Source organism: Mesoplodon mirus (genome assembly GCF_964341445.2).
Source record: "Mesoplodon mirus genome assembly, chromosome: 9".
Classification (NCBI taxonomy): domain Eukaryota; kingdom Metazoa; phylum Chordata; class Mammalia; order Artiodactyla; family Ziphiidae; genus Mesoplodon; species Mesoplodon mirus.
This window is the reverse complement of record NC_138985.1, coordinates 55414904-55439958: the sequence shown is the minus strand read 5'-3', so window position 1 is coordinate 55439958 and position 25055 is coordinate 55414904. Positions and strand designations below refer to the sequence as shown.

Here is a 25055-nt window from a genome sequence, read left to right as displayed (position 1 = left end):
ATATCCTGGGCATTAGTAGAATGGGGAAATAGTAGACCCTAGAGAGAGAGAGTAAGAACTGTAACAGTAGCTCCATCATCACAGGAGGTGAAGTGGAAGGGGGAGTGAGAGTAAGAGAGACTTGGAAACAAATAATTTCCTTTAGATTTTCCCTGACCCATAGCCAAGCAAATGAGGAACTCATATTGTTAATGGTCGGCCTTACTAGGTTTGGGGAGCTTCATTAGAATTTATTTTGAAGAATTCTTGCTAATAGCATGGTGGTGACTTTGGGGAACACATTCTGTTGTGGGTCATAATTGCATTTTGGCAGCAACTTTCTTTCCCATATACTGGCATGAAGTTTTTTCTGAACAGTGTGGGAGAAACTTTCTTTTCTGGGGGTCTGTGAATTTCCATTTGTTATTAATTTTGAATGATGCTGTCATGACAGCTTAGGGACCTTACGGATGCAAACATCAGATAAGTCAGGTAGGTGTAAGTTAGGTTGCTCTCTGAAATGTACTGTGCGTAAGTGCTATATATGGATGAGGATCCAAAATATACTTCCTATATAAGAAAGCCAGTTAAAGACAGAGCTCTTTAATTATTAAGGCATGTATAGGAACACTGACAAAAGACTGACTTCCATAACTGGTTCTATATCCATTTATGTGACATTATGCAAAGGACACCCTTTATGTTCCTTGAAGTACCTTATTTTCTATACCTGTAAAATGAGATATTTAAAACATGAAGCAAAACTTACCTATATAACTGAAAGATCTATACTAAAATATTCAAATCTATCATTCTGACAAACTAAATGTGATCCACTTTCAAGGTTTTACAAAAACTTGGAGACCTCAGTATAGGATTTAGACTGAAGTGAGGCAGAGGCCATTTTTCTGTCCCTTTTTGACTCTCTCCTGATAAACATGGTTGTGAAAATCAGATTTCTCTGCAACAGTGTCCTGCTGTCCATCTGCAGCTTCCTTGGTGAGAAGAACTGGTGGTGATGGCAGCAACAGCCGCAGTGGCTGCTTGCTCTGATCTAATCCCTGCATTGTAGCTTCTTGGGTGCCCAGAGCCAGAGCAGCAGTGGCAGCAGAGTGGTAGCAGGTTCTTGACTCAGGCATGGCTCCAATAGTGCCTCAGTGGTAGTAGCTTGTGAATCAGTTTTGTATTATTCTGCAATCCCTTCTAAAGACCCAGAGGACTGCCTGATCCTTCCACACTTCTGATGATTTCATAAGAACTCATTTTCTATATAAATTCTTCCTGCTTATAAATACCTAAAGTGGTCTCTCTTTCCTGCATTGAACCTTGACTAACATAGAACCCTAACTTATACAAATATATAAATGATCTAGAAGAGGATCACACGAGCCAGTTAGGTAGGAATATGCAAATCTAATATAGAACAAGGATGATCAAATTAATTTTGTACTTGTATTTCCTCTATATACTCATCAACAAATATGTACTTATGTCATCAAGAATACAGGAGCTATAAAATTTTGTAGATGAGATAAGTGCTGCATTAGAAGAATTCAAATTTTACAAAGTAATTAAGGAGACTTCCTCATGATAATTTTTGTCTGATATTAATATGGTTACAGCAGATAGTTTTTTAATTGAAAACTTGTTTCTAAAATTCATTTGGAAGAACAAAGGACTAAGAATAGCCAAGATACTCCTGAAGAAGTAGAAGAACAAGGTGAGGGGACTTACCAGATATACATGTATTTGAAAGCAATCACAAATAAGGTAAAGTGATATTATTACTTTGGGGAAACTGACAGAACAGCATGGAATGGCTAGGAAGAGACTCACGCAGTATGGAAACTTCATATATGACAGGACTGGCAATGAGGCTCAATTGGGAAAGCATGAACTGGTCACTCCAATATGTTGAGAAAACTAGTTACAGGAAACAGGAATTCTTTAAAAGCCCTACTTCACTCTATTCACACACACACACACACACACACACACACACACGCGCGTCAAAATGGTTTGGTGCTTTATCCATGAATGGCAAAACTTCAAAATTTTAAAACTTTGAGAAGAAAGTACAGTAGAATAGCTTTAAGACTTCTGAGCAGGGTTGAGTAAGGAAGATATTCTGAAACAAGATACAAAAATCAAAAACCATTAAAAAAAAAAAAAGACTGGCTTTGTCTTTGACTGCAGTTATTTTCTGAAAAACATAGATGTCTAGTCAGATAAAAGTCAGATGCCTCAGAGATTGTTTCTCCATAAGTGGCAGCAGGTCACATCCAAATGACTGGGACATAACAGGAACACAGAGTTAAGGACTAAGAAAAGGTTTTGTGTAGACCCAGTTTGTAAATGTGAGCAGCTAGTTGTGTGTCACCTGCTACCATTCCAGAAAAAGGGAGGACATGTGGGAGAGATAAAATTCAACAAAAATTCTCATCATCTCAGGTCTTGTTGTAATGTCTTATTATTTTCATTTCCTATTAAATGATCCATAGTGATAAGGTTTTATGGCTTTATTATAAATTCTGTTCAGTGAAAACCCTTGAAGAACATATGGCATCTCTAGTTCCCATAAATGTGAAGCATTTAAAACATTAACATAGTTATTGATTTTTTAAAATAAATAATAATTGTGTTTTAATATAAAGTAAGGTGTCTTAAACTGTAATAGACTTAGCAGAGATCTATTGACATATTAATGGCCTAGGGAGGAAACTGGTGAAAAAATCCTTCCATTGGAGTGATAGTACTGTTCTAGGTAGGATGAAGAGGGAAATAATAGGGTGAGACATAGATGAGAAGAAATAAAAATGGGCATGCTCTCAGCTAGAATTCATACTCCAGAATAGTAAAAAACAACTTTTGAAATGGAAAACAATTCCTCACTTTTTATATTATAGCAAAAATTCTTCTAAAGGGAAAGAGAACGTTTTAATAAAATGGAAGTCTATCATAATAACAGTTTAGAAACAGGATGACTGATAAAACAAGCTCACGCTTTTTTAAAAAATGTGCTTCTTAAAACTATATAAACTAAACCTCCTATGGACTAATATCCTTGAACAAGGGTAGGTATTTTGCTTTTTATTTTTAACATTTTTTTTAAGTTTGGGAACAACTTACTTTCCCAAAGATTTCTTGACATATTAGATACAATGCAAGTAAAAGTGAATAATATCTTAAAAGGAAACATCTAATAGCCTTAACCCAACAATATATAAAGGCATATATGTCTCAAAATTCATAGACCTAAGTTCCAGTCATCAGTGTTGAGACCTTAGGCAAACCTTCCAACTTTCTTATGTTTCGATTTTCTTGTCTGTAAAATGAGGGTATCGTACAAAATAATACTGAAAACAAAACTAAAAATCTAGACAAGTAGAAGGGCAGTCATTAAGCACCAGGGAAGTTGCAGAACCTGTGTATAACAGGAGGCCAGAGAGGAAAAAGTAACAAAAGCACGACAGAACTTCACTCTTCGAGAGAGACTGGGTATCTATCAAGCTAAAAAGACAGATGGCATTCAACATAGGAAAACACTTTTTTAAACACCTTTATTAGAGTATAATTGCTTTACAGTGGTGTGTTAGTTTCTGCTTTATACCAAAGTGAATCAGCTATACATATACGTATATCCCCATTTCTCCTCCCTCCTGCATCTCCCTCCCCCCCTCCCTATCCCACCCCTCTAGGTGGTCACAAAGCACCGAGCTGATCTCCCTGTGCTATGCGGCTGCTTCCCACTAGCTATCTATTTTACATTTGGTAGCCTATATACGTCCATGACACTCTCTCACTTCATCCCAGTTTACCCTTCCCCCTCCCTGTGTCCTCAAGTCTATGTCTTTATTCCTGTCCTGCCCCAACATAGGAAAACATTAAAGTTAGTGGAGACTGAATCTGAAACAAGATAAAACTCCAGGTTGCAGAACTGGGGCCTGAGAACTAGGCCGCTTTTGCTGAGAGGATATGCGTGCTGCTGAGCGTGGGGCCAGTGCACCTTAAAGCACTCCTCTCTCAGGTCTGACATTATTAGCGTTTGGGATTAGGAGAGCCTGGTCTAAGAGATGGGGGCAAGGCACTCCAGGAAGGTGAGAGCACAAGCTGTGGAACCAGGAACCCAAATAGCACTGTGATTTTCAAGACATTATTAGGTCCCCCACTGCAAGTAACCAGCAGAAGAATGAAGATTTCATTAGCACTTTGGTAGAACCAGAAAACATAGTCCTAGACAGGCTGTATGGCTGTCAGCCCAGAAACTTCACTGTAAATCATTTGGAAAACCGTGTTTGTCAACAGAAAATTAAAATGCCTTTAATGGTAGTTGCTTAAATGTCATCTCGCATTTTTACCACAGCCTCCTTTTCTGGGGAGAAAATTTCAAATTTGTCATTATTATCCTCTCTTAGAAGTGGCTCAGGGAAGTTGTTGTATGAAACATAAACCAAAGCACAACAAACAACTTCCGAATGGGATGCCAGTGTTGTATATGGAAGCAGCATGCAAACCACAAAGGGAGGAGGGTAGGCAGCGGATTTGTCAGGTTGCCAGTAAAAGACAATGTCTAAATTTCTGTAACCAGATCCGCCTTTAGAATATTTTATGTTTTCCAAATCAGACCTGAGGTTTTCTGGAATGATGAACAGTAACACTCTAAGCAGCAAAGTCTTAATCAGTACTACTTTGAAGTGTATAACTGAAAGTTAATCAGGTCACCCTGTTGAGGTTAAGAACGTGATTATGTGCTGATGTTGCTCATTTCACACATGGAAAAATCCCAGGGCAGTTAGGGGCCCTCTTGAGCCATTTGTATTTTTTAATTGTTTATTTAGATTTGACTTTTCTGGACTTGGTTTAAATGCTGTTGCTTTCTATGCACGTTAATCTCTATGTCTGTCTGCCAGGTTTTCAATACAATATAGTGTAGTGGAAAGACTGTTGGATTATGTCTCATCTTTACTTGCAGAGAACCACCAGGTTAGGCATTTAAACTTTCTGAGACTCTCTCCAATCTGTAAGTAAGGAAAATCATACCCACTGCAAAGTTGTGTCATGAGGAATCACCTGAGGGAAACTGTGCAAGGCCTGGCTCTTCACAAATAGTTTCCGTTCTTGGTCTACAACTGGCCCCACCCAACCTACTTAAATACATTTCCTCCTCACTTAAACCTACAACTTTCACTCTAGAAAGGCAAGTCTCCTTAATGTTCCTGCCATTCTAGTTCTCACTTTCCACCTTGGGTTACACTACTATGGTCCCATCCTCTTTACCTAATTTTTACTTGTCTTTCAGGTCTAAAAGGCAAACGTGTCCACACAAAAACATCAACAAAATGGAAAAGGATCATGTCATTTTATTTTACTCCTACTTCTGACACCTTTTCTTGGCTACATATTTGTGTAGACAACCATTCCTTAATTTGTGGATAGCATGTGGAATGCATAAAATAGACTTGCTGAAGTTCATCTTTGTAATATTCATTTTCAATTCTACAAATATTTATTGCTTGCCTACTATGTAGAGGGTATAAATTTGAGCAAAAAATAAAAATCAGTCTATTCCCTCGTGGGCTCATTATCCCCTTAGGAAGAAATTTGAATGATGCTACATGTTGTATTTTTCTCTCAGCTAAGGCAGTTATCTTGAAGTATCTCGTGTCTTTGCATTTGGTGAAATTCAGGCCATCAGTAGCCTTTTGCTTGTATTTTCTGGAGTGTAAAATGAGATTATGTAGTCAGCACTTCAAATAATATGATATATGATGATTTTAAAACAAGGTGCTGTAATTTCCCATCAAAGCTATTTAAAAATCATATTGAGGCAAAAATGGACAAATTTTTTGCCAACAGATTATGACTTGGTAAATGATTTGTTAGGAGTTAAACAAAGGGCTTAGTGGTAATGTGATATAACCAGAACACATTCTCCAGAGGTGAGTTACATTTATCAGTCAAATGAAAAATGTGTTTAACTGCTAGAATACATGTCAATCCATGTGATTCCTTGGCTTCAGTCAATGGAAGGTATATCTGGTTAACTATGTTTGAGTATATTTTGTCAGCTTTGTTCACATGGTTTATAGGTTTATATTTGAACTCAAAGCTGCAACCTTAATTTATTAGTTCCAAGCTGGAGGCTTATGTTCTCTTTTAGAACATTCTCTTTCTGCATTATTAATGTCCCTGTCTCATAAACTAAACCTTATTTTCTGTGTTCACTGAGAAGACCTTATTCTTTAGAAAATAAAAAGGGAGCAATGATATACTTCCTGGCACTATTTAGCCTCTGCTTTTATGGTAGGGCATTTTTACTGATTCTTCTGGGCAGAAGGACATGCTCTCCTTGTGTCAGAGAAGGTTACTTAGGAGGGATAGTCTTCAGCCCTTTGAGTTGCCCGTCTATTTGAGAACCTGCTGAGCATGATTACAAAGCACGAGTTGGGCTTGGGTTTTCCCAAGCTGGCTGCAGAGACAACTTGTCTAGGCTCTCAGTGAAGAGCCACAGCCCACAGAGAATGTGTGTTTACCCAGACCTTTTCCATGGTTTACTTCTGAAAATTGGTTCAACCACATGGGAATCTAGTTAGACTCTTGGAATTATAATCTTTGACTGGCACATAGCCCAAACATTTTAAAATAGGATTTGGAAATCAGATTGGAGCTTAGGAAATGAGCAAAGAATGGTAAGAGTCCATATCTAAACCTCCTTCAGGTCCATCTGAAATCCATCTTAAAACATGGGTTTCCATTACCAAATCATCCATTTTTACTAGTTTTATGTAGGAAGCAGAATTTTAGTGAGACATAGTGAAAGGTAATGTTTCAGTCCTCATGCAGCTCACTAGGAAGGTAAAGGTGTATGAAAACTTACATGTGTAAGATCCCCTGTTAAACTAAACATATTCCACCCAGCTGTTTAGGAGGATGATTTTTGTAGCATAAGGTCGATTTTATAGTATACACCTGTGGTATTTCATCCATGGACCAAGGTCCGTGATGTCGTTGATAAACTGAAGCGTAAAGTTGATAGATAAACTCTATCTTTAGGAAGCTTCAAGTTATTATATCTGCATTTCTGAGTACAAGAAGGGAAAAATTAAGACTGATACTTTATTTGAAAATGCAATGTTTTTCTTGTTAATGATAAACCATAGTTACTAATAGAAAGAAAAAGCTTACCCATAGTAGAAAGCTAGCAAAACAAACAACAAGAAAAAAAAACTTGCTATGCAATGAAGAACTTGCCTTTTCTAGTTCTAACATTCAGTAGCTGAAAGCAGATCATTGCCATAAAGAGTATTTACCAATTTTAAAAGGTCTTGGCCCATCATAGCTAGTGTTAGATTTGGAATATAGCTTTTGTTGCCAAGGTGACAAACACTTATAAATATAACACATCTTCTAATGTGCTTTTAACTTGGTATTTTTATGGCTTTTAAATCAGATACCATTAGCAAATATATTAGGTAATTTAGCTGAAAGACCATTTTCCTCTAACACTTTTTGTTACATTTCCCCAGGTATTTCAGTAAATGTCTGTTGTGACATTCTACTCCTGCTAGGCTTCCAACGTAAGGGGATACATAAAGTACATCTGGTAAAGATGAACATATATTACCTTGCCTTTTTTGTATTGATCACTGAAAAATGTATAAAAGAGAGTTAAATTTGTAGTATCCTTGAAGAGCAATCATTGTTCCTATTGTTATTTTGGGGTTTATACCCCCTCCCCCAAGTAACAATCTGGCTTTAAGATTCAATACACAGAGGAAAGGGTTTTGGGGACAGCATAATAACTATATATTAACACTCCCCAAAACCTCTATATCTAAATGCTTTCTCTTAGATATCAAAAAAAGAAGGCTATGGGGAAAATAATTACAATAGACCATCTGGAGCCCTACTGTATTCGCAAGTCTCAGTTTATTGTTCCAAACAGTAAATACAACAGCCCAGTCAGGGAAGGAATCAGCTCTAAATGTATTCACTGAATTTTTAAAAGACTTGTGAACATATTTGTCACAGCAAAGGTAAAATTGGATGAGACATATTTAGTTTAAGTCCAAATTTGCATTTATTGTTACCTTGTCAGAAATTCTTCTTAGAAGATTGTCCATTAATTCATTCATTGTTTTTTCTTTCATTCATTCAACCAACAGACATTTAAGAAGCATCAGCTATTTTTCAAGCATTGGAGATACAGAGATGAGCAAGTGCTGGCCCTCAAGAAGAATATAATATCAGGAAAGAGGTAGGCAAATAAATGAAGTATTACAACTCTGATAAGTGCTAAGGTAGAGATTGCACACAAAGAAGGGCTCAGAGATGAGTCCTCAAAAAGGAAAGATGCTGCAAATTGTCTTTAGAGAATCAAGATGGAAAAAGGGAAACATATATTTTACTTAAACAGCAAAACTCTAGACAGGTAAAATGTTTTATATAGTAAATCCACAATTGCTGTTTCCTTACCGTGTGATCCTGAATGTTTCTCTGTGCCTCAGTTATTCCTCCTATCTAATGTAGATAATTATCCTTGCCACCCGCATAGCTCATAGAAGACTGTTGATAGGAATAATGGGATATGAGTGGTGTAGCTATTTGAATTCTTTGGAAAAGAAAGATGCTATGTAAACACACAGCATCCTTATTCCAAGCGGTAGCATTTTGGATAATTACTGTATAATGCTGCATCTTTGTGTGTGTGTGGTTTGTTTCTTTATAGAAAAGTAAGTGCTCATGTTAAGTTTCTCTAACAACTTTGGAAGCAATTTTAATCCAGCAGACAAAACATAATAACCTTTAGAGTAAGTTAAATCCCTTTGTATTTGAGTAGATTTTGTTATTTACCAAGGTCTTAGGCAATTTTACCACAGTTATGGAAAAAAGTGCCCAGCAAGCCCAGTTCTCTGGTGAGTATCTGAAAAACACTATTGCGGACAGGCCAGAAGCTTCTTTACAACAGACACGGCTCTGAGAGTGTGTGTGAGTGTGTGCGTGCGCGCGCACGGGGGTGTGCACGCACAAGTATGTTGTGTGTGTGCCTGAGCCTGGGGCTTGCCAGAAAGAGCTGGGAACGAGCTGAGACTGGCTAGCATACCTGAGGCAGTTGTTACACTGTGGCGCCTGGATTCTTCTCTCAGACTCCAGGCTGGCTCCCCTCCTCCTTCTCCTCCAGGCCCTCTTCCTTTTCATAGTCTAACTCTCACTGTCTTTCTTCCTCTTCCCTGTGATTCAGTGGGAGATCCCCATGGCCTGAGACTATGTCCTAGTCCTGCTGCCAGACATTCCAGGACTGTCTGGCTAATGGATGAACCCATACTGGTCAGAAAAATGACCCACAGCACTCTTAACCTGTTTCATCTTTTCTTTCACTAATTCATTCTCCCTCTGTTTCTCTTTCTCTCCCTCTCTCTCTCCCCCTCCCTCCCTCCCTCCCACCCTCTCTAGTTCTCACCTTGAGTTCGGTGCTGAAGTTTAGCCATGAATTACTTGGCAACCATGGAAAGTGACAGTTTAAGGCAGATCTGCTCTTGGGTACTATTAACTTGCTTCAGGATATCTCAACAAGACCTGTCTATGAACTCAACCTGGGATTTGCCAAGGTACTTCAGCCATCCATTAACAGGAGAGGCAGCCTCTACTGAGGAACCTGCATTAATCCCTCCTCTCCGCCTAGAAGTGCTGATGCTCCGAAAGCTTCCTCTAGGAGCAGTGAGGTGACACAATAAATAGCTAAATAGCCGCAAGGATTAAAAACCTATACAAGAAACTGTACTTTTCAGTTTAATCTGGCCTCTCATGGTTTGAGGTAGTTTACCATTGGCCACCACTGGAATTGGGCAGAAGTAGTATAGCCAACCGGGGTGAATTTTCCTAGGGAAAAGTGCCAATACTAAACTGGCATGGGAAAGGCAAAGAACCCTAGGGCCCTTGACAAGGGTAAAAAGTATGTATCACCACTGGAAAGGCCAATGATATTAATCCTAAAAGATGGTCTCTGGTTACATTTCCTGGACTTGGGACCCACTGACAGAAAAGAGCAATTACTTATAGTCATATTTTTAAAAACTTTGACAAAGATCCCAATCATGGTGGATTAGGTATATTTAATATCTCAATTAATCAGCCTTCTACAATAGTAATATGTTAACTTTGGTTCAAGAAATCCACTCCAGTTGATAGTCATCCAGGAAGCATCTTTCATGCCCACATATTAAATTTAATCTGCCACCCCTGTTTTATAAGACTCTGTATTCATCTGCTGAAGAAAAGATGCTTATTTTTATCATTCCAACTTAACAGCTTGCTTAGCAAAGCTGATAGGTAGGAGTTTAGAAGATATTCATTGAATGCCTATTTTGTATATTTACAAAAGAGGTAGATTTAAGGGAGTTACCCAAAAGCAATATGTTTTTTGTCCCACCATTATCCTATTGGTCTTCCTTTCATTCAGCAGATTTATCTGTCATGAAGAATTTAAGTTTCATATTTTCCTCTGTCAGTTGTGAAAAGGCCTGTCAGCTGGGGCTTACACTATAGTTTGTAAAAGGCCTATAGCACACAATGACAATACAATCTTATATTTGTGCTCCCAGTCTCCAGATAATCCCCCACTTTCCTCCTCTGCAGCCCAGTTATGATCAGGCTTAAGTTGCATATTCTGTTTTTAGCCAGATTTTGCTGATAAATGCTATCAGCAAGACTGAAATGAAATACAGAAGGTTTAGCTCTTATTACCAGTGTAGAACCTGCCTTGGGAGTTGTGAGTGTGATACTGAGACAGTAGTTGTATAAAACCATTTAATTCACAGAAACTAAATAAAGGAATGTTAATGGCATTGGCTTTTATCTGTTGAATGTTTCAAGGTCTTTATTCATGCACCTGAAAATACAGACTTTTGATTAACATTCCAGGAGATGTGCCAGAGATAGCGGGCCGTTTCCCTTATGGCTTCCGGTAGGGATATAGTTCTGAGAGAAAACTATGCAAAGTCTTAACATTATTGGTTGATACCTTCAAACACAAGATACTTTGTTTTTGCCATTTTTATTCTGAGTTCACCAATACCCCCAGTCTCAGAAAGATTTACATTTCCCACATCTATGCAGAAGCTAATAGCCTCATTAAATGGAAACCATGTAAATAGTTGGAGGCCTACAAATCATTCTTTTTATAACCTGCTGGATCTGCAGCAGAATGTGAAGGACTGGTATATTAGAAAAATGCATCATTGCCTTAACCAAGGAGAGGGAAGTGTTAACCATCATTCCTGGAACTCTGGAGTGGAACAAAAGCTTGCAGCCTGACACCAAAATAACATTGCAGTGAGAAGTGAAATTGCTTCTAAAGCTAAATTGCTTCATTTGAAAATTGTAGTGATACTGAGAACAATTATGTCACTTAAACTTTCACAATTTTGTTTTTATAAATCAGTTGTAAAACTATCATGTGGTTTAAATGCGATTATTTAATAAGGGCATTTGTAATTGTCCAACATAATCAATTATGCTTCAGTCAGGTTCTTCTCTGCAACTGTGTTTGTGTTAGTGGCTGAGTCATTCTTATGGTAATACATACTTTTTGAAAAAGCCAAATAAAATCATTGTTTTCCAGAAAAGTTCTTTCCCCCTCTGATTGCAAAGCATTTCACCAACTGCAAACTGAGTCTCAGAATTCATTTTCTTTCCCCCTTGTCTTAGAAAGTAAACATCTATTCAAAGCATGAGAAAGGAAAACATACTGCTAGATAATAGGTGAAGTGAAAGTTGGTTCTTTAAGAGTCATGATAGTGTTGTCAAGTATGTTTTCTGAGCTGAGACCGGGGCCAGAGCCCAGGGAGCATGGAGTGGCATGTGAGAATTACCCAGCAGGAGCCATTATGATGTTGGTACCACAAGTCACAGATCATGACTCTGATTTTCTAAGAAGAAGGAGAGGTTAATCATGGGCTGAGTCTAGGCTCACTCAGGCCTCCCAGAGGCTAGAGGATTTTAGTTGCTGTGTTGTGCAATTTATGGGCTATTTGGTCCACTTTGGACTGCCTAGAGAGCTATGTTTTCCTTCCACATTTCAACTGAAGTCTCTGCTAATGCCTTACCCCTGGGTTTTGCCTGGTTCATTCTGATCTCTGTACCCACTGGCTTGACCAAGAGGTTTCTTAGGAAGCCAGGCTCTCAGCCTCTCTTTCCTCTCCCCCTCCTTTTCTCTTCATTAGACAGATTCTCCCCTACCTTGACTCCCCTTTTACATTTCCTGATTCTCTAAAGATTCCCACCACTTCATGAAAATATCAACCTATTTCCTCGCTCTGCTGTGCATCCTGCCCTAAGAGCAGATCCTCCTACTTAAGAGCATTTCCTCATTTCAGCCACTCTTCAGGAGAATGACTGAGTCCTGCCAGTGATATAAGATGTTTAGCTTCAATCACATGGATCCAGCAGAAACTGAAGCAGGAATCAACAAAGCCTCCACCATACTGGAGCCAGCGAATTTGTTGTTTCAAAATCCAAATTCAGTAGTATCACTTCCTAGCTTAAAACCAGTCCATGGTATTCCTTTATCTTAGCTAAAAGCCAAAAGGTTCTGTGTACTCTGGCCCAAATAGTTCTCGAGTTTTTCTCACACCTTCTTTCCCTTCACTCTTTGTCCCAGTCACATAGGCCTTCTCTCTAAAATGGCCAGTTTCTCTTCCAGCCCAAGGCCTGTACATCTGCTGTTCCCTCTGCTTGTGATTCTGCTTACCCCCACCTGGCCCAAACTGCATATCCCTTACCAGGCTAGTTCTCTCTCATTTCTCTTTCCCTTTTAGGCCAAGCATCACTACTTCAGGAAAACCAACACAGATGCCCTGAACCAAGAACACATTCTCCTGTTGTGTGGTTACAGGATGATAGACTTTTCCTTCAAGTTACTTATTACACTTGTAATGTTCTATTTATTTGCACCATTACTTGATAATTATCCCATTCCAGTGGCCCCTCTTCAAGAACAGGGACTTAGTTTCTGCTTCACCTGTTGTCTCTGCACTCAGCAGGAACTCAGTTTATTTCTGTTGAATGAATATACTCTTTGGGGTTCATAGAAATTTTATATGAGAAAATAAGGAAAGCATATTTCTTAAATCTGGCTCAAGCAGGAGGTTTTTTTTTTTTTTTTTTTTTTTTTTTTTTTGTGGTACGCGGGCCTCTCACTGTTGTGGCCTCTCCCGTTGCGGAGCGCAGGCTCCGGATGCGCAGGCTCAGCGGCCATGGCTCACGGGCCCAGCCACTCCGCGGCATGTGGGATCCTCCCAGACCGGGGCACGAACCCATATCCCCTGCATCGGCAGGCGGACTCTCAACCACTGCGCCACCAGGGAAGCCCAAGCAGGAGGTTTTTGAAAGCATCCTCACATCTATTCATGGAGAAATGTACAATGACAAATTGAACATAGCCTAAGCATCAGTGGAAGAGCAGATAAGTAAACTGTGCTGTGATCATAAAACATAATACTATGCAGCAGTTAAAATTAGTGAATTAGGGCTTCCCTGGTGACGCAGTGGTTGAGGGTCTGCCTGCCGATGCAGGGGACACAGGTTCGTGCCCCGGTCCGGGAAGATCCCACATGCCGCGGAGTGGCTGGGCCCGTGAGCCATGGACATTGAGCCTGCACGTCCGGAGCCTGTGCTCCGCAATGGGAGAGGCCACAACAGTGAGAAGCCCACATACTGCCAAAAAAAAAAAAAATTAGTGAATTAGTGTCATATGTGTCCACATGGCTAAATCCTCAAAACACATACATAAAAAAAATGGGCATAAAAAATGTACATCAGTTTATTTGCCTAGAGTCCATGGAAGAATATTCAGAGACAACACCAGTGAAAACATAAGTTAAGTACTAAGGCTAGGGATGAAATTTAGAAAGCGTGGGAAGATGAGGCCTTCAGAGTTCTGTCCTTCCTTTTCATGTCATTCTCCAGCCAGAGTACAGTAAGAGGAATGTAATCAATCCCTGCTCCTTTTTTTGGCCACACTGCTACTGTCTACTTTCTGGGGTAGTCCTTAATTGCACTTAGGAACAAACGTATCTCTAAAGGGTAAAGATGAGAGGATCATAATCATTTACAAATGGAAAAAGTAAAAGGAAATAAACTAGAGAATAATAACAATATAGAAGAAAATTGATAACATACAAAATATTGAACTTTAATTCCTCTTTTGAAATATTATATGGGACTAAGTTTTAATAAATAACAAGATATAGAAGGTCTCAGAGACCTAGTTGAAAATTAAATGAAATAGGTAAAAATTCTCCAAGACTCATGCTCAACTCTAGACTGGGAGATATCATACACAGACGTATCTAATGCATTATGGCCTTTCTCATAGTATAAGCTGCCTCTCTCCCCCCTCTCTCTTTTTTCTTTTCTTTTTTTGTGGAATTGAATAGTTTTAGAAGCCACTCTTTTCCAAAATATGTCCCTTACTCACCTTACTACAAAGCCTTCAAATCCACTTTCTTTGTTGACTTTGAATCAGTGCACTGAAGAACACTCTTAAACCCACAAGATTTTAGAATGACAGAAAGATCTTACTTTTTTAGATTAGATGAGGAAAATGATGCTTGGAGAGTTAAAGTAACTTTCCAAGGCCACCCAGCTATCATGTAGCAAGTGGGTACCAGAACCCAAAACCCAATACTCCTAGTTCCTGGTGCATTGTTCTTTCCAGTGTTGCATCTAGGGCCCCTGTATTAAACCTGTATCAGTTGTTAATGCTGTGGTTTGCATTTGTTTGCTAGGGACAGAGACAAAGGTAAAATCAGCTAAAGAGTGCTATTTACATACAATAGAATATTATTCAGCCTTTAAAAGGAATGAAATTCTGATACATGATACAACATAGATGAACCTTGAAGATATTATGCCAAGTGGAATTAACCAGATACAAAAGGACAATATTGTATGATTCCACACATATGAGGTACCTAGGGTAGTAGAGACAGAAAGTAGAATGGTTGTTGCCAGGGGCTGCGGGAAGGGCGAAATGGGCAGTTATTGTTTAACGATCACAGAGTTTCAGTTTGGAAGATGAAAAAGTTCTGGAAATGGACGGTGTTAATGGTTGCATAACAATGTAAATGTTCTTAGTGCCACTAAGTTGTACACTGGAAAATAGTTAAAATGGTAGATTTTATGTTATATGTATTTTATCACAGTTTGAAAAAAATCAGATGAGAAATCATGAATTATGAATTCCAGCCCAAGAAGGCAAGTGCAGTGGGAATTCCGGGAATACAGAAAGGACTAAGAAAGTACTAGATGCTTGAGGAGGGTTGGAAGTGGAAGAGGGGGAAAGAGAGGAAAAGAGAAAGATCTGTTTTCTAGACCAGCACTGTCCAATAGAACTTTCTGTCATGGAGAAGGTTCTTTATCTGTGTTGTCTGTTGTAGTAGTCAGTAGTCACTAGCCACATTTGAGCCCTTACAATGTGTAACTGAGGAACTGAATCTTTAATTTGATTTTTGATTAATTTACATTTAAACAGCACAGGTCTAGACCTTCTATTGGTGATTTCACTTAAAGTACTTGATTTCTGCTTCATCTAGCTCATGTTCTATACATTCAAGTATCATTCATTTATTTATTCAGTCACTGTCAGCAGATATAGTACATCTCCTGTGTGCCAGGCTCTTGCTAAGCAATAGGAATAAAAGGGAGTTAGAAGAAACTCTACATTTCTGGGAGGAGCATAAATACATGTAACCACTGTGACAAATAATGTGACTGTATGTCCTGAGGTTAGAAATGTTCATAACCTGCAACCCAGTGCTTCTACATCCTAGAGAAACTCTCATATGTGCTCAAGGAGGCATGGACTTTAAAAATCATAAAAGGCCTAAAGATCAATGAAAAGCATAAATAAGGCTGTGTTTATAAAACAATACTATGCTGTGTAGTTAAAACTAATGAAGGAGTGGCTAAACCACCAAAACACAATAGTAGAAAAAAATTCAATTGTAGAAGGATACACACAGGATGATATTTTTAAAAACCTTTTTTAAAAAACTTGCAAAGTTATTGTTTATGGATACATACATGATTACACATGAAGTAAATGTAAAAATATGTGTGGGCATGAGAGAGAGCACATTCAGCATGGTGGGTACTTCTGGCAAGAGAGGGAATGGGATGGAAGAAGGTACACAGAGGTCTTCAATCTATATGTAATATTCTATTTATTAAAAAAGATCTGAAACAAATATGACAAAGCCAGAGGATGAGTTCATGGTGTTCATTATATTATTAGCCATACTTTTTGCTAATACTTAAAATATTTCATAATAAAACAGATGCTAAGAAGTGGCCCTTCTGTTAAGAAGCTCTCAGATTAAAGGGGCATCATAAGTACAAACAAAAAAACAGTAGTAATAGGGGCATGTATGAGGTAGGAAGACGAACACAGAAGAGGGTAGAAAAAAGTCTCAAGGAGTCAAGGAATATCTCACTAGGTGATTGCATTTGGGTTTATTCTCTGAGGGCATATAGATGTTTATTTGGGAGAAATATAAAAACGGATATTTATTAGAGGCTGAGAGACAGTTTGTACAAAGGTCAAGGTGCAAAAGAGTTTGGTGCCTTCAAAGAATAGCAAGAAAATTTGGCCTCACTGGAGCCTAGAACTGTCAGGGTAGAGGTGGACTGGTAAGGCTGCTAAAGCTGATTGGGACTGGCTCAGGTCTGGCTCTATGATCCAAGCCAGGGCAGCAGTATGTGTAGGGGGGTGGAGCTGGGGAGTGGTAGAATGGAACAAGGAGAGACTTGAACCAGGGAGACCCATAAGGAAGCTCTTGTAAGTGTCCAAGTGAAAGGTGGTGAGAGCCTGAACTCTGGTAACAGCAATGAAGACATGGAAGAGGATGGTTGGGGGGATGTCGTGGGTGAATCTGTAGGACTTGGTGACTGGTTGAATGAGTGAAGGAATGAAATAGAGCAAAGAAACAAAAAATGAAATTCCCATGTTGGACAACCTTGGCTGATGGTGACCTTGACCTTGAAGAAGAAGGAAGAGGAGAAGAAGCAAGGTTTCCCTAACCTTGGGAGTGAGAAGGAGAGGTAAGAGGATAATGAGAATACCTGGAATGGATGACACAGGCAAGAGACATCCTGTAAAGTGAGAAAAGAAGATTGTACCATAAAGCCAAGAAGTTGGATCGTCACACTTTAGGTGTAGGCTAAGCTCTTCCTCCCAGAGAATGGTCATATATTGGCAGGAGAACCTGAAGACCTCTAATTCAACAACAAAGAGGACTAAACAATGGGATCATGCTCCAGGCTTTGGCATCTAGCCTTAGGAAACTAGTGTAGTAATGAAGGCACCAACTTTTATAGTTAAACAGACCTACATTCAATGTGTCCAGTTCATTTAAATTCTCATTCTCTACTTACTTGGTGAAAATTTGAGCAAGTCCTCAAAATATCTCTGAGCCTCCATTCCTCATTTGGAAATGGGAATGATAATACCTGCCCCAGAGGATTGTGGTGAGGATAAAGTATAATAATGTTGTTTGGTAAAGATAAATACATAGACAAATACAGAATACTATATTATTGTAATGAGATGGGTAAATCATTTTTAATTCTAGTATTAAAGTTAAAAGACAAAAGTATTAAAAATAGCTATAAATAAAAATATGTTAAAAGATCCATGATATAAATAGATGTAAATTGTGAAATAACAAAAAACTGTGTGTTGGAGGAGAAGTTAAAGTGTAGAGTTTTTATATGCAATCTAACTTATTATCACCTTAAAATAGACTATTATAACTGTAAGATATTTTATGGAAGCACCAAGGTAACCCACCACACACACACAAAAGCCTATAAAAGTTATACAAAAGGAATTGAGAAAGGAATCAAAGGAAATCAATACCAAAAAATCAACAAAACACAAAGGAACACAGCAAGAGTGGGAAAGATAGACAAAAGAACCATAAGACTAAAAAATAACTAACAAAATGGCAATAGTAAACCCTTCCCTATCAATAATTACTTTAAATATAAATGGATTAAACTCCCCAGGGAAAGACATGGAGTGGCTGGCTGGATTTTGAAAAACACCCAATTAAATGCTGTCTACAAGAAACTCACTTTATTTTTTTCTTCCAGTTTTATTGAGATAGAATTGACATACAGCAATGTATAACTGCAAGATGTACAGCATAATGATTTGACTTATATACATCATGAAATGATTACCACAGTAAGTTTAGTAAACATCCATCATCTCATATAGATACAAAGTTAAAGAAGTAGAAAAAATTTTTTCCTTGTGATTAGAACTCTTAGGATTTACTCTCTTAACAACTTTCATATATAAAGTACAGCAGTGTTAATTATATTTATCATGTTGTACATCACATCCCTAGTATTTATTTATCTTATAACTGGAAGTTTGTACCTTTTGACCACCTTCATCCAATTCCCATTCCTCAACTTCACCCCACCCCCACCCCCGCCTTGGATAACCATAAATCTAGTCTCTTTTTGTATAAGTCTGTTCGTTTTTGAAGTATAATTGACCTACAACATTATGTTAGTTCCTGGTGTACAGCATAGTGATTTGATATTTCTGTATATTTCAATATGATCACCACAAGAAACTCACTTTAGGTTTAAGAACACACATACACTGGAAGTGAAGGGATGGAAAATGGTAACCAAAAGAGAGCAGCGGTGGCTATAGTTATGTCAGACACAATTGACTTTAAGTCAGAAACTGTCATAGGAGACAAAGAAAGACACTATACAATTATAAAAGGGTCAGTCTGCCAGGAAGATATTAATTGTACATATATGTAAATATAATATATATATTGGGTATCACTTCCATGTTCCTAATCTTACATGAAAAGCTTTCAGTTTTTCACCTTTGAGTATACTTGATGTTAGCTGTGGGCTTTATATATAATAGCCTTTAGTATGTTAAGATACTTTCCTTATATTCCTAGTTTGTTGAGAGTTTTTAATTATGAAAGGATGTTCAATTTGTCAAGCACTTTTCCTGCATCTATTGACATGATCATGTGATTTTTATCTTTTTTTTTTTTTTTTTTTTTTTTTTAGTGTGGTGCAGCACATTAATTGGTTTTTGTGGAACCATCCTTACATCCCAAAAATAAATCCCACTTGGTCGTGGTGTATGATCCTTTTAATATGCTGTTGGGTCCTATTTGCTAGTATTTTTTGAGGATTTTGGCATCTATATTCATCAGGGATATTGGCCTGCAGTTTTCTTTTCTTGTGGTGTCTTTGACTTTGATATCATATAATGCTGGTCTCATAAAATGGGTTTAGAAGTATTCCCTCCTTTTCAGTTTTTTGAAAGAATTTGAGAATTGGCAGTAATTTTTCTTTAAATGTTTGGTAGATTTCACCAGTGAAACCATTTGGTCCTGGGCTTTTCTTTTGGGGGGGAGTTTTTGATTACTGACTCTCTCCATATTAGTTACAGGTCTGTTCACACTTTCTATTTTTTCCTGATTTACCCTTGGTAAGTTGTGTGTTTCTTCGGATTTATCCATTTCTTCTACGTTACCCAGTGTCTTGGTGTATAATTGTTCATAGCAGTCTTTTATAATACTCTTTATGTCTGTGGCATCAACTGTAATGTCTGCTCTTCAATTTTTTATTTTATTTGAGTCTTCTCTCTCTTTTTCTTAGTCTAGCTAAGGGTTTATCAACTCTTAGTTTCATTTCTGTTGTTGTTTTCTTATTTTCTATTTTGTTTGTTTCTGCTCTATTTTTGTTATTTCCTTCCTTCTGTTAACTTTGGGCTTAGTTTCACCACTTCTCTTTGACATAGTTCTGGAAGTCCTAGCCAGAGAAGTTGGGCAAGAAAAGGAAATAAAAGTCATCCAAAGTGAAAAGGAAGAAGTAAAAGTGTAACCTTTTTGAAGATGACATGATCTTATACATAGAAAATACTAAAGACTCCATTTAAAAAAACTTCTAGGACTAATAAATGAATTGCATAAAGTTGCAGGATACAAAATCAACATACAAAAATCCATTGCATTACTATACACTAACAACAAACTATCTGAAAAGGAAATCAGGCAAACAGTGCTATTTAAAATAGTACCAAAACGAAAATAGTTAGATGTAACGTAACTAAGGAGGCGAAAGAATTATATCCTGAAAACTACGACAGATTGATGAAAGAAATTAAAGGAGAAACAAACAAGTGGAAAGAGAGCTTTTTTATCAGTTGGAAGACAATATTGTTAAAATGTCCATACAACCGAAGCAATCTGCAGATTCAATACAGTCCCTATCAAAATCCCAATGGCAGTTTTTACAGATAGAAAAAACAATTCTAAAATTCACAGGGAACTACAAAAGACCCCAAATAGCCAAAGCAATCTTAAGAAGGAAGAAAAAAGCCGGAGGCATCACTCTACATATTTCAAAATATATTACAAATCTACAGTAATCAAAACAGTATGGTATTGGCATAAAAACATACATATAGACCAATGGAACAGATTAGAGAGTTCAGAAATAAATCAACACATATATGATCAACTGATCTTTGACAAGGGAGCCAAGAATACACAATGATGAAAGGGTAGTCTTTTTAATAAATGATGTTGGGAAAACTGGATAACCACACAAAAAAAGAATGAAATTGGTCCCTTATCTTAAACCATACATAAAAATTAACACAAAATGGGTTAAAGACATGAGGTAAGACCTAAAAGTGTTATATTCCTTGAAGAAAACATAGGGGAAAATCTTTATGACCTTGGCCTTGGTAATAATTTCATGGATATGATACCCAAATCACAGGCAACAAAAACAAAAATAAACAAGTGGGACTACATTAAACTAAAAAGCTCTGCACAGCAGAACAACAACAGCAAAACAATCAACAGTGCAAAAAACAAACCTATAGAATGGAAGAAATTATTTGAAAACCATGTATCTGATAAAAGATTAATCTTCAAAATACGTAAGGAATTCATATAACTCAATTCTAAAAATCTAATAACCCAATATAAAAATGGGCTGAGGACTTGAACAGGCATTCCTCCAAAGAAGACATGCAAATGGCCAACAGGTATATGAAAAAATGCTCAACATCACTAATCATCAGGGAGAGGACTAGAGTTGGCTGCGTGAACACAGCCTGAAGGGGGCTAGTGTGCCACAGCTAGCCAGGAGGGAGTCTGGGAAAAAGTCTGGACCTGCCTAAGAGGCAAGAGACCATTGTTTCGGAGTGCACGAGGAGAGGGGATTCAGAGCACCACCTAAACGAGCTCCAGAGACGGGCACAAGCCACAGCTACCAGCGCAGACCCCAGAGATGGACATGAGATGCTAAGTCTGCTGCTGCAGCCACCAAGCAGCCTGTGTGCAAGCACAGGTCACTATCCACACCTCCCCTCCCGGGAGCCTGTGCAGCCCGCCACTGCCAGGGTCCCATGATCCAGGGACAACCTCCCCAGGAGAACACACATCCTGCCTCGGGCTGTTGCAACATCACACCGGCCTCTGCCACCACAAGCTCGCCCCGCATTCTGTACCCCTCCCTCCCACTGGCCTGAGTGAGCCAGAGCTCCCTAATTATCTGCTGCTTTAACCCCGTCCTGTCTGGGCAGGGAGCAGATGCCCTCAGGCAACCTACAAGCAGAGGCGGGGCCAAATCCAAAGGTGAACCCCAGGAGCTGTGCAAACAAGGAATAGAAAGGGAAATCTCTCCATGCAGCTTCAGGAGCAGGGAATTAAATCTTCACAATCAAATTGATGTACCCTGCATCTGTGGAATACCTGAATAGACAACAAATCATCCCAAAGTTCAGGCGGTGGACTTTGGGAGCAACTGTAGACTTGAGGTTTGTTTTCTGCATCTAATTTGTTTCTGCTTTTACGTTTATCTTAGTTTAGTACTTAGAGCTTATTATCATTGGTAGATTTGTTTATTGGTTTGGTTGCTCTCTTCCTTTATTATATATATATATTTTTTCTTTTTCTCCTTCTGTGAGTGTGTATGTGTATCCTTCTTTGTATGATTTGTCTGTACAGCTTTGCATTTACTGTTTGTCCTAGGCTTCTGTCTGTCCATTTTTTTTTTTCAGTGTAATTTTTAGCACTTGTTATCATTGGTGGATTTTCTTTTTTCGTTTGGTTGCTCTCTGTCTCTTTTTTTATTACTTATTAATTTTTTATTTAATAATATTTTTTTTATTTTTTTATTTAATAACTTTTAAATTTTATTTTATTTATTTATTTTTCTCCGTTTTCTTCTGAGCCATTTGTCTGACAGAGTCTTCGTGCTCCAGCTGGGTGTCAGGCCTGAGTCTCTGAGGTAGCAGAGCCAAGTTCAGGACATTCGTCCACCAGAGACCGCCTGGCCCCACGTATTTTCTAATAGCAAAAGCTCTCTCAGAGATCTCTATCTCAATGCTAAGACCCAGCTCCACTCAAAGACCAGCAAACTACAGTGCTGGAACCCTATGCCAAACAACTAGCAAGGCAGGAACACAACGCCACCCATTAGCAGAGAGGCTGCCTAAAATAATAATAAGCTCACACACACCCCAAAACACATCAGCCGACGTCCTACCTACAAGAAAGACAAGATCCAGCCACATCCACTAGAACACAGTCACCAGGCCCTCCACCAGCAAGCCTGCACAACCCACTGAAACAAACTTACCCACTGGGGGCAGACACCAAAAACAATGGGAACTACGTACCTGTAGCCTGCAGAAAGAAGACCCCAAACACAGTAAGTTAAGCAAAATGAGAAGACAGTGAAATACACAGCACATGAAGGAGCAAGGTAAAAACCCACGAGACCAAACAAATGAAGAGGAAATAGGCACTCTACCTGAAACAGAATTCAGAGTAATGATAGTAAAGATTATCCAAAATCTTGGAAATAGAATGGAGAAAATACAAGAAACGTATAACAAGGACTTAGAAGAGCTAAACAGCAAAGAAACAATGATGAACAACACAATAAATGAAATTAAAAATTCTCTAGAAGGAATCAATAGCAGAATAACTGAGGCAGAAGAACGGATAAGTGACCTGGAAGATACAATAGTGGAAATAACTACCACAGAGCAGAATAAAGAAAAAAGAATGAAAAGAATTGAGGACAGTCTCAGAAACCTCTGGGACAATATTAAATGCACCAACATTCGAATTATAGGGGTCCCAGAAGAAGAGGAAAAAAGAGGGACTGAGAAAATACTTGAAGAGATTATAGTTGAAAACTACCCTAACATGGGAAAGGAAATGGTCAGTAAAGTCCAGGAAGCACAGAGAGTCCTATACAGGATAAATTCAAGGAAAAACACATCAAGACACATATTAATCAAACTATCGAAAATTAAATACAAAGAAAAAATATTAAAAGCAGCAAGGGAAAAGCAACAAATAACATACAAGGGAATCCCCATAGGTTAACAGGTGATCTTTCAGCACATAGTCTGCAAACCAGAAGGGAGTGGCAGGACATGTTTAAAGTGATGAAAGAGAAAAACCTACAACCAAGATTACTCTACCCTACAAAGGTCTCATTCAGATTTGACGGAGAAATTAAAACTATTACAGACAAGCAAAAGCTAAGAGAATTCAGCACCACCAAACCAGCTTTACAACAAATGCTAAAGGAACTTCTCTAGGCAGGAAACACAAGAAAAGGAAAAGACCTGCAATAACAAACCCAAAACAATTAAGAAAATGGTACTAAGAACACACATATTGATAAATACCTTAAATGTAAATGGATTAAATGCTCCAACCTAAAGACATAGACTGGCTGATTGGATACACAAACAAGACCTGTCTATATGCTGTCTACAAGAGACCCACTTCAGACCTAGGGATACATACAGACTGAAAGTGAAGGGATGTAAAAAGATATTCCATGGAAATGGAAATCAGAAGAAAGCTGGAGTAGTGATTTTCATATCAGACAAAATCGACTTTAAAATAAAGACTACTACAAGAGACAAAGAAGGACACTAAATAATGATCAAGGGATCAATCCAAGAAGAAGATATAACAATTGTAAATACTTATGCAGCCCACGTAGGATCACCTCAATACATAAGGCAAATGCTAACAGCCATAAAATGGGAAATCGACAGTAACACAATCATAGAAGGGTACTTTAACACCCCACTTTCACCAATGGACTGATCATCCAAAATGAAAGTAAATAAGGAAACACAAGCTTTAAATGATACATTAAACAAGATGGACTTGATTGATATTTATAGGACAGTCCATCCAAAAACAACAGAATACACTTTCTTCTCAAGTGCTCATGGAACATTCTCCAGGATAGATCATATCTTGGGTCACAGATCAAGCCTTGTTAAATTTAAGAAAATTGAAATTGTATCAATTATCTTTTCCAACCACAACGCTATGAGACTAGATATCAATTACAGGAAAAAATCTGTAAAAAATACAAGCACATGGAGGTTAAACAATACACTACCAAATAACCAAGAGATCACTGAAGAAATCAAAGAGGAAATCAAAAAATACCTAGAAACAAATGACAATGAAAACACGACGACCCAAAACCTATGGGATGCAGCAAAAGCAGTTCTAAGAGGGAAGTTTATAGCAATACAATCCTACCTCAGGAAACAAGAAACATCTCAAATAAACAACCTATTCTTACAGCTAAAGCAATTAGAGAAAGAAGAGCAAAAAACCCCCAAAGTTAGCAGAAGGAAAGAAATCATAAAGATCAGATCAGAAATAAATGAAAAAGAAATGAAGGAAACAATAGCTAAGATCAACAAAGCTAAAAGGTGGTTCTTTGAGAAGATAAACAAAATTGATATTGATAAACCACTAGCCAGACTCATCAACAAAAAACAGGAGAAGACTCAAATCAATAGAATTAGAAATGAAAAAGGAGAAGTAACAACTGACAGTGCAGAAATACAAAAGATCATGAGAGATTACTACAAGCAACTCTGTGCCAATAAAATGGACAACCTGGAAGAAATGGACAAATTCTTAGAAAAGCACCACCTCCCGAGACTGAACCAGGAAGAA

General features: G+C 38.1%; 1 long non-coding RNA gene across 1 annotated transcript in view; it reads left to right on the top strand.

Moving 5' to 3' along the window:
* The window catches only part of LOC309810232, a 219108-nt gene that overhangs the window by 74198 nt on the left and 119855 nt on the right, over positions 1-25055 (top strand). Inside the window, exon 3 of the long non-coding RNA XR_014294961.1 lies at positions 8145-8236. This is a non-coding gene — a long non-coding RNA (uncharacterized lncRNA). The remainder of the gene's footprint in view (positions 1-8144; positions 8237-25055) is intronic.